Source organism: Pongo pygmaeus, chromosome 5 (genome assembly GCF_028885625.2).
Source record: "Pongo pygmaeus isolate AG05252 chromosome 5, NHGRI_mPonPyg2-v2.0_pri, whole genome shotgun sequence".
NCBI classification, from domain to species: Eukaryota; Metazoa; Chordata; class Mammalia; order Primates; family Hominidae; genus Pongo; species Pongo pygmaeus.
Genome location: NC_072378.2, coordinates 5,935,965 through 5,943,306, shown reverse-complemented (window position 1 = coordinate 5,943,306; position 7,342 = coordinate 5,935,965). Strand labels below are relative to the sequence as shown.

The 7,342-nt window shown below is 43.7% G+C and overlaps 1 pseudogene; it reads right to left on the bottom strand.

Annotated features, from left to right (window-relative positions):
* Positions 1-278: 278 nt before the first annotated feature.
* LOC134739675 (uncharacterized) lies at positions 279-6,713 on the bottom strand (annotated as a pseudogene).
* Between the last annotated feature and the right edge of the window lie 629 nt (positions 6,714-7,342).

Below are 7,342 nucleotides of genomic sequence, written 5' to 3'. Positions count from 1 at the left end.
GGTGGGGCAGGGCATATTCACTTCTTTTGTGATTCTTCAGTTACTTCAGGCCATCTGGGCATATATGTGCAAGTCACAGGGGATGCGATGGCTTGGCTTGGGCTCAGAGGCCTGACATTCCTGCCTTCTTATATTAATAAGAAAAATAAAACAAAATAGTGTTGAAGTGTTGGGGCGGTGAAAATTTTGGGGGGTGGTATGGAGAGAGAATGGGCGATGTTTCTCAGGGCTGCTTCAAGTGGGATTAGGGGCGGCGTGGGAATCTAGAGTGGGAGAGATTAAGCTGAAGGGAGGTCTTGTGGTAAGGGGTGATATTGTGGGGACGTAAGAAGAAACATTTGTCGTATAGAATGATTGGTGATGGCCTGGATATGGTTTTGGATGAATTGAAAAACTAAATGGAATAAGAGAAGGAGAAAAACAGGTATAAAAGGACTAAGAATTGGGAGGAACTAGGACATCTAATTAGAGAGTGCCTACAGAGATTCAGCATAGTCCTGCCAACAAAGATTATTTATTTACTTCAAGAGTTAAGAGTGGCAGTTTGGGGATAGCACCAGGAGATATCAGCTGTGATGGCTTGGAGAAACAGTGTAAACTGGCAGTGTAAACAAGAGCAGGGCATGTATGAGTAGTTGAGAACAGTGAATAGGAGTATGACTAGACAGAAGATAGTAGGGATGACAAGTTATTTGGGGGCACAGTCTAAGTTGGTCTGGTGTCTGGAATGAGACTGGGGCCTAATAAAAAGGAGCGTCTATACAGGAACTTAAATGGGCTGTACCTTGTAGCATTCTGAGGACAGGTCTGACTTCTGAGAAGGGAAAGTGGTAAAAGTATTGTCCAGTCCTTTTTAAGTTGGTGGCTGAGCTTGGTGAGGTGTGTTTTTAAAAGACCTTTAGTCCATCCTACTTTTCTTGAAGATGGAGGACCGTAAGGGATATAAAGGTTTCACCGAATACTAAGAGCCTGAAAAACTGCTTGGCTGATTTGACTAATAAAGGCTGGTCTGTTATCAGACTGTATAGAGGTGGGAAGGCTAAACTGAGGAATTATGTCTGACAGAAGGGAAGAATTGACTGTGGTGGCCTTCTCAGACCCTGTAGGAAAGGCCTCTACCTATCCAGTGAAAGTATCTACCTAGACTAAGAGGTATTTTAGTTATCTGACTCAGGGCATGTTGAGTAAAGCTAATTTGCCAGTCCTGGGTGGGGCAAATCCTCGAGCTTGATGTGTAGGGAAGGAAGGGGGCTGAATAATCCCTGAGGAATAGTAGAATAGCAGATGGAACACTGAGAAGTTATTTTCTTGAGCATAGATTTCCACGATGGAAAGAAAATGAGAGAGAGGTTCTAAGAGGCGGGCTAGTGACTTGTACTATAGCATAACCCGCTTTTTCTGGTGTGTGGCGATTAGGCCTGGTGGAACCGCCATCAATAAATCAAGCGTGATCAGGGTGAGGAACAGGAAAGAAGGAAATTTGGGGAAATGGGGTGAATGTCAGGTGGATCAGAGAGATACAGTCATGGGGGTCAGGTGTGGTATCAGGAATAATGTGGGAGGCCAGATTGAAGTCCAGGCCAGGAACAACGGTAATTGTGGGACTTAACAAAGAGTGAATACAGCTGAAGGAGTCAGGGAGCAGAAAGTATATGCATCAGGTATGAGGAAGAAAATAGATTTTGAGAGTTATGAGAAATGTAGAGAGTGAGTTGAGCATAGTTTGTGATTTTGAGGGCCTCTAAAAGTATTAGGGCAGCAGCAGCCGCTGCACGCAGACATGAGGGCTAGGCTAAAATAGTAAGGTCAAGTTGTTTGGACAGAAAGGCTACAGGGTGTGGTCCTGGCTCTTGTGTAAGAATTCTGACTGTGCTAACCATGCCTAGGAAGGAAAGGAGTTGTTGTTTTGTAGAAGGTGCTGGGGTTTGAGAGATCAGTCGGACACGATTGGCAGGGAGAGCACGTGTGTTTTTATGAGAATTATGCCGAGGTAGGTAACAGATGAGGAAGAAATTTGGACTTGATTGAAGTAATGGGGGATGTCTGTGAAGCCTTGCGGCAGTACAGCCCAGGTAATTTGCCGAGCCTGATGGGTGTCAGGGTCAGTACAAGTGAAAGCAAAGAGAGGCTGGGATGAAGGGTGCAAAGGAATAGTAAAGAAGGCATGTTTGAGATCTAGTACAGAATAATGGGTTGTAGAGGCAGGTATTGAGGATAGGAGAGTATATGGGTTTGGCACCACGGGGTAGATAGGCAAAATAATTTGGTTGATAAGGTGCAGATCCTGAACTAACTTGTAAGGCCTGAACTAACTTGAAAGGTAAAATGGGGGAATTGTAAGGAGAGTTTATAGGCTTTAAAAGGCCATGCTGTAGCAGACGAGTGATAACAGGCTTTAATCCTTTCAAAGCATGCTGTGGGATGGGATATTGGCGTTGAGTGGGGTAAGCGTGATTAGGTTTTAATGAGATGGTAAGGGGTGCATGATCGGTTGCCAAGGAGGGAGTAGAGGTATCTTATACTTGTGGGTTAAGGTGGGGGGATACAGGAGGAGGACGCAAAGGAGGCTTTGGATTGGCAAGAAGGGCGGCAATGAGATATAGCTGTAGTCCAGGAATAGTCAGGGAAGCAGATAATTTAGTTAAAGTGTCTCAGCCTAATAAGGGAACTGGGCAGGTGGGGATAACTAAAAAGGAGTGCTTAAAAGAGTATTGTCTAAGTTGGCACCAGAGTTGGGGAGTTTTAAGAGGTTTAGAAGCCTGGTCATCAATACCCACAATAGTTATGGAAGCAAGGGAAACAGGCTCTTGAAAATAAGGTAATGTGGAGTGGGTAGCCTCCGTATTGATTAAGAAGGGGATGGACTTACTTCCACTGTGAGAGTTACCCGAAGCTCGGTGTCCGTGATGGTCTAGGGGGCTTCTGAGGCGATCAGGCAGTGTCAGTCTTCAGCCACTAAGCCAAGAAGATCTGGGAAGGAGTCAGAGAGCCTTGGGCCAGAGTTCCAGGGGCTCTGGAAGTGGCTGCCAGGTGAGTTGGACAGTCCGATTTCCAGTGGGGTCCCACACAGATGGGACGCGGCTTAGGAGGAATTCTGGGCTGCAGGCATTCCTTGGCCTGATGGCCAGATTTCTGGTACTTGTAGCAAGCTCCTGGGGGAGGAGTTTCTGGAGGAACACCTGGCCACTGCGGTTCAGGTGTTTGGAAGTTCTTGTGTGCTGGAGATGTGGCTGGGGTTTGTCTCACAGAGAAAGCAAGGAATTGCAACTTTTTTCTATTATTGTACACCTTGAAGGTGAGGTTAATTAAATCCTGTTGTGGGGTTTGAGGGCCGGAATTTGATTTTTGGAGTTTTATTTAATGTCAGGAGCAGATTGGGTAACAAAATGTATTTTGAGAATAAGACGGCCTTTTGACCTTTTAGGGTCTAGGGCTGTAAAGTGTCTCAGGGTTGCTGCCAAACAAGTCATGAACTGGGCTGGATTTTTATATTTGATGAAAAAGAGCCTAAACGCTATCTGATTTGGGATAAAGAAAAAGGAGCATTAACCGTGACTATGCCTTTAGCACCAGCCACCTTTTCAAGAGTAAATTGCTGGGCAGGAGGGGGAGGGCTAGTCACGGAACAAAACTGTAAGCCAGACCAGGTGTGAGGAGGGGAGGCGATAAAAAGATTATAGGGTGGAGGAGCAGAGGCTGAGGAAGAATTGGGACCTAGCTTGGTCTGGCGAGGAGGGGAGAGGTCAGATGGGTCTGTAGAAAAGGAAGATTAAAAAGACTCAGCGACGCTTGGGGTTGGGACTGAGGGGACAGGCGGGAGGGAAAGAAGGAAGATTTGGGACGAGTTGCACTGGGCACAGAGACTAGGAAAGGACTGATGTGTAAAAGAATGCCTGGACGTCAGGCACCCCAGACCGTTTGCCTATTTTATGACAAGAATTATTTAGATCTTGCAGGATGGAAAAATTCAAAGTGCCATTTTCTGGCTATTTGGAACTACTGTCGAGTTTGTATTGGGGTCAAGTGGCATTGCAGAAGAAAATAAGGCATTTAGGTTTGAGGTCAGGTGTGAGTTGAAGAGGTTTGAAGTTTTTGAGAACACAGGCCAAGGGAGAAGAAGGAGGAATGGAGGGTGGAAGGTTGCCCATAGTGAAGGAAGCAAACCTAGAGAAAAGAGAGCGTAGAGAAATGGAGGGAAGGGGTTCAGGGGTTCTTACCTTCTAGAAAAGTGAGAAAAGGGGTTGGGGTGCAGAGATAAGAGGTTGGGGCATGGAAATAAGGGATGGGGCACAGAAATAAGGGGTCAGGGCATGGAAATAAGGGATTGGGGTGCAGAGATAAGAGGTTGGGGTGCAGAAATAAGGGATTGGGGCACAGAGATAAGAGGTTGCAGCATGGAAATAAGGGATTGGGGTGCAGAGATACAAGGTTGGGGTACTTGCCGCTCCTCTAGAAAAGTGGGACTTGCCGCTAAGAGTGAAGGAGAAGGGGTTGAGGGCTACTTGCCCCTCTCCCAGAAAAGCGGGACTTGCCACTAAGGGTGAAGGAGAAGGGGTTGAGGGGTACTTGCCCCTCTCCCAGAAAAGTGGAAAAGGGGTAGAGACAAGGAGAGAAGGGGTTGGGGTACTTGCCCTGTCCCTGGAAAAGCAGAGAAGGGGTAGAGACAAGGAGAGAAGGGGTTGGGGTACATGCCCTGTCCCCAGAAAAGCATAGAAGGGGTAGAGACAAGGAGAGAAGGGGTTGGGGTACTTGCCCTGTCCCCAGAAAAGCAGAGAAGGGGTAGAGACAAGGAGAGAAGGGGTTGGGGTACTTGCCCCTTCCCCAGAAAAGCGGGACTTGCTGCTAAGGGTGAAGGACCAAGACAGGCGTCCCTGCATGGTCTGACACCCTTGAAACATGGGTGTATAATCAGAGAGGCGTCCCTGCAATGATTAAACACCAAGGGAAGGCTGCCTTCCCAGTCCATGACTGGCACCAGAGTTTTGGGTCCACGGATAAAACGTATCTCCTTTGTCTCTACCAGAAAATGAAAGGAATTGAAATTAAGAGAAGGGAGAGATTGAAGTGTGGTGCCAAGATTGAAAGGAGGAAGAGGTTGAGGGATAGTGAGGGAGGTTGGAGAAGAGAGTAAAAAGAGGCGGCTTACCAGATTTGAAATTGGTGAGATGTTTCTTGGGCTGGTCAGTCTGAGGACCTGAGGTTGTAGGTGGATCTTTCTCATGGAGCAAAGAGCAGGAGGATGGGGGATTGATCTCCCAAGGGAGGTCCCCCGATCCGAGTCACGGCACCAAATTTCATGCACGTCCGTGTGAAGAGATCACCAAACAGGCTTTGTGTGAGCAATAAAGCTTTTAATCACCTGGGTGCAGGCGGGCTGAGTCCGAAAAGAGAGTCAGCAAAGGGAGATAAGAGCGGGGCCGTTTTATAGGATTTGGGTAGGTAAAGGAAAATTACAGTCAAAGGGAGTTTGTTCTCTGGCGGGCAGGAGTGGGGGTTGCAAGGTGCTCAGTGGGGGAGCTTTTTGAGCCAGGATGAGCCAGGAAAAGGACTTTCACAAGGTAATGTCATCACTTAAGGCAAGGACCGGCCATTTACACTTCTTTTGTGGTGGAATGTCATCAGTTAAGGTGGGGCAGGGCATATTCACTTCTTTTGTGATTCTTCAGTTACTTCAGGCCATCTGGGCATATATGTGCAAGTCACAGGGGATGCGATGGCTTGGCTTGGGCTCAGAGGCCTGACAATAGCAACAAGCAAAAAAAGGGAGGATGAGCCTATAGGTTAAAAGACATGTATGAGACATCAAATAATTACGATGCATGGAATTAATTTATATTCTTATTTAAAAGAACTGCTAAAAAATAATTTAAAGATATTTGGGAAATGTGAACCCTGGATATTTAATGAAATGAAGGGATTGTTGTTAGTATTACTTAAGTGTTAGAACGGTATTGTAGTTATGCTTTTTAAGAAAGAGTCTACATCTTTTAGCAATTTATACTGAAATATGATATTTAGTCATGGCTTCAAAATAACCTGGAGTTGGTGGGAGACATGCACAGGGTATAGATGACATGGGATTGGCTTCAGGGTGATGGGTGCTGGGCTGGGTGGTTGGAGCATGGAGATTTATCATATCTTCCCTTAGTTCTGTGTGTGTTTGGAATTTTCTATTTTCTATAATAAAAGCGAAAACAAAACAAAAATAGACAAATTTATAAAAATCAGTAGCAAACTTTGTTCCAGAAAGAATCAATTAGGTATAATGAGAGAAAAAGAGGCAACAAAAAATACATAAAATACCTAGACATTAACTTTAAAAATGTAAAAGATGTGAAAACAAAAAAAGGGAAATCACAAAACTTGACAGAAAAACATAGAAGAGCTTAATCAATAAAGAGACAGCATTTGATGCTCCAAATGGGAAGCCAATATTTAAAGATATTTATCCACAAGTTTATATATCTATTTAGTGCAATGTCAACCAACATTTTAACGTGTTTTTGAATTTGATTAATTAGTTATAAAGTTTACCCATAAAGTAAAAGATAAGAAAATAACGAAGAAATGTTTGAAAAGAATTAAGAAAGGGTCTTTGCCTTACCAGTTAACAAAACACACTAAAATACTGGAGAATTTAAAACAGTACAATACCGTTCTGGCCCAGACAAATCAATCAATAGAACATAATAGAGATTTTTGGAAACAGCCATGGGTGTTTATAAGAATTTATTATAGGGTAAAATGGCATTTCAAATCAATGGGGAAAAGATGGATTATCCAAGAAGCACTGCCAGGACAACTGGATCTCTATTTTTAAAAGAATGAATGTTTGATTCAAACTTTGTGAAAACAGCTGCCAGACTGATCAAATACATAAATGTAAAAATTGAAACTATCAAAATATAAGAAATATGACAAATTATTTTTTATCATTTAAAAAGTAGAAAGCATTCGTTTCAAGATATTCTACAGCTATAGAGAGGGATAAGGATCACAGTGTTCTGAAATGGAAAGAACTCCAAAATATACTATTAAATGAAAAACACCAAGGTACAGAATGTGTGTATAATCTTCTACCTTTTGTGTATATAAAAGGAGGAAAAATAGACATCTATTTTTATATTTGTGTCTGTACACAAAAGTAAACTCTGGAAAGTGTAGAAGCCACTAACAATAGTGGTACCTGTCACCATTGATTGAGGGGCACTGGATGGATGAGCACAGGGGTAAGAACAACATTTTCCATTCCAAAAATCTTGTGTTCTTTTTTCAATTTTTGAATTATGCAAATGTACTGCTCATTTTAAAAGTTAGAGAAATAAATTAGACTTTAAAACAT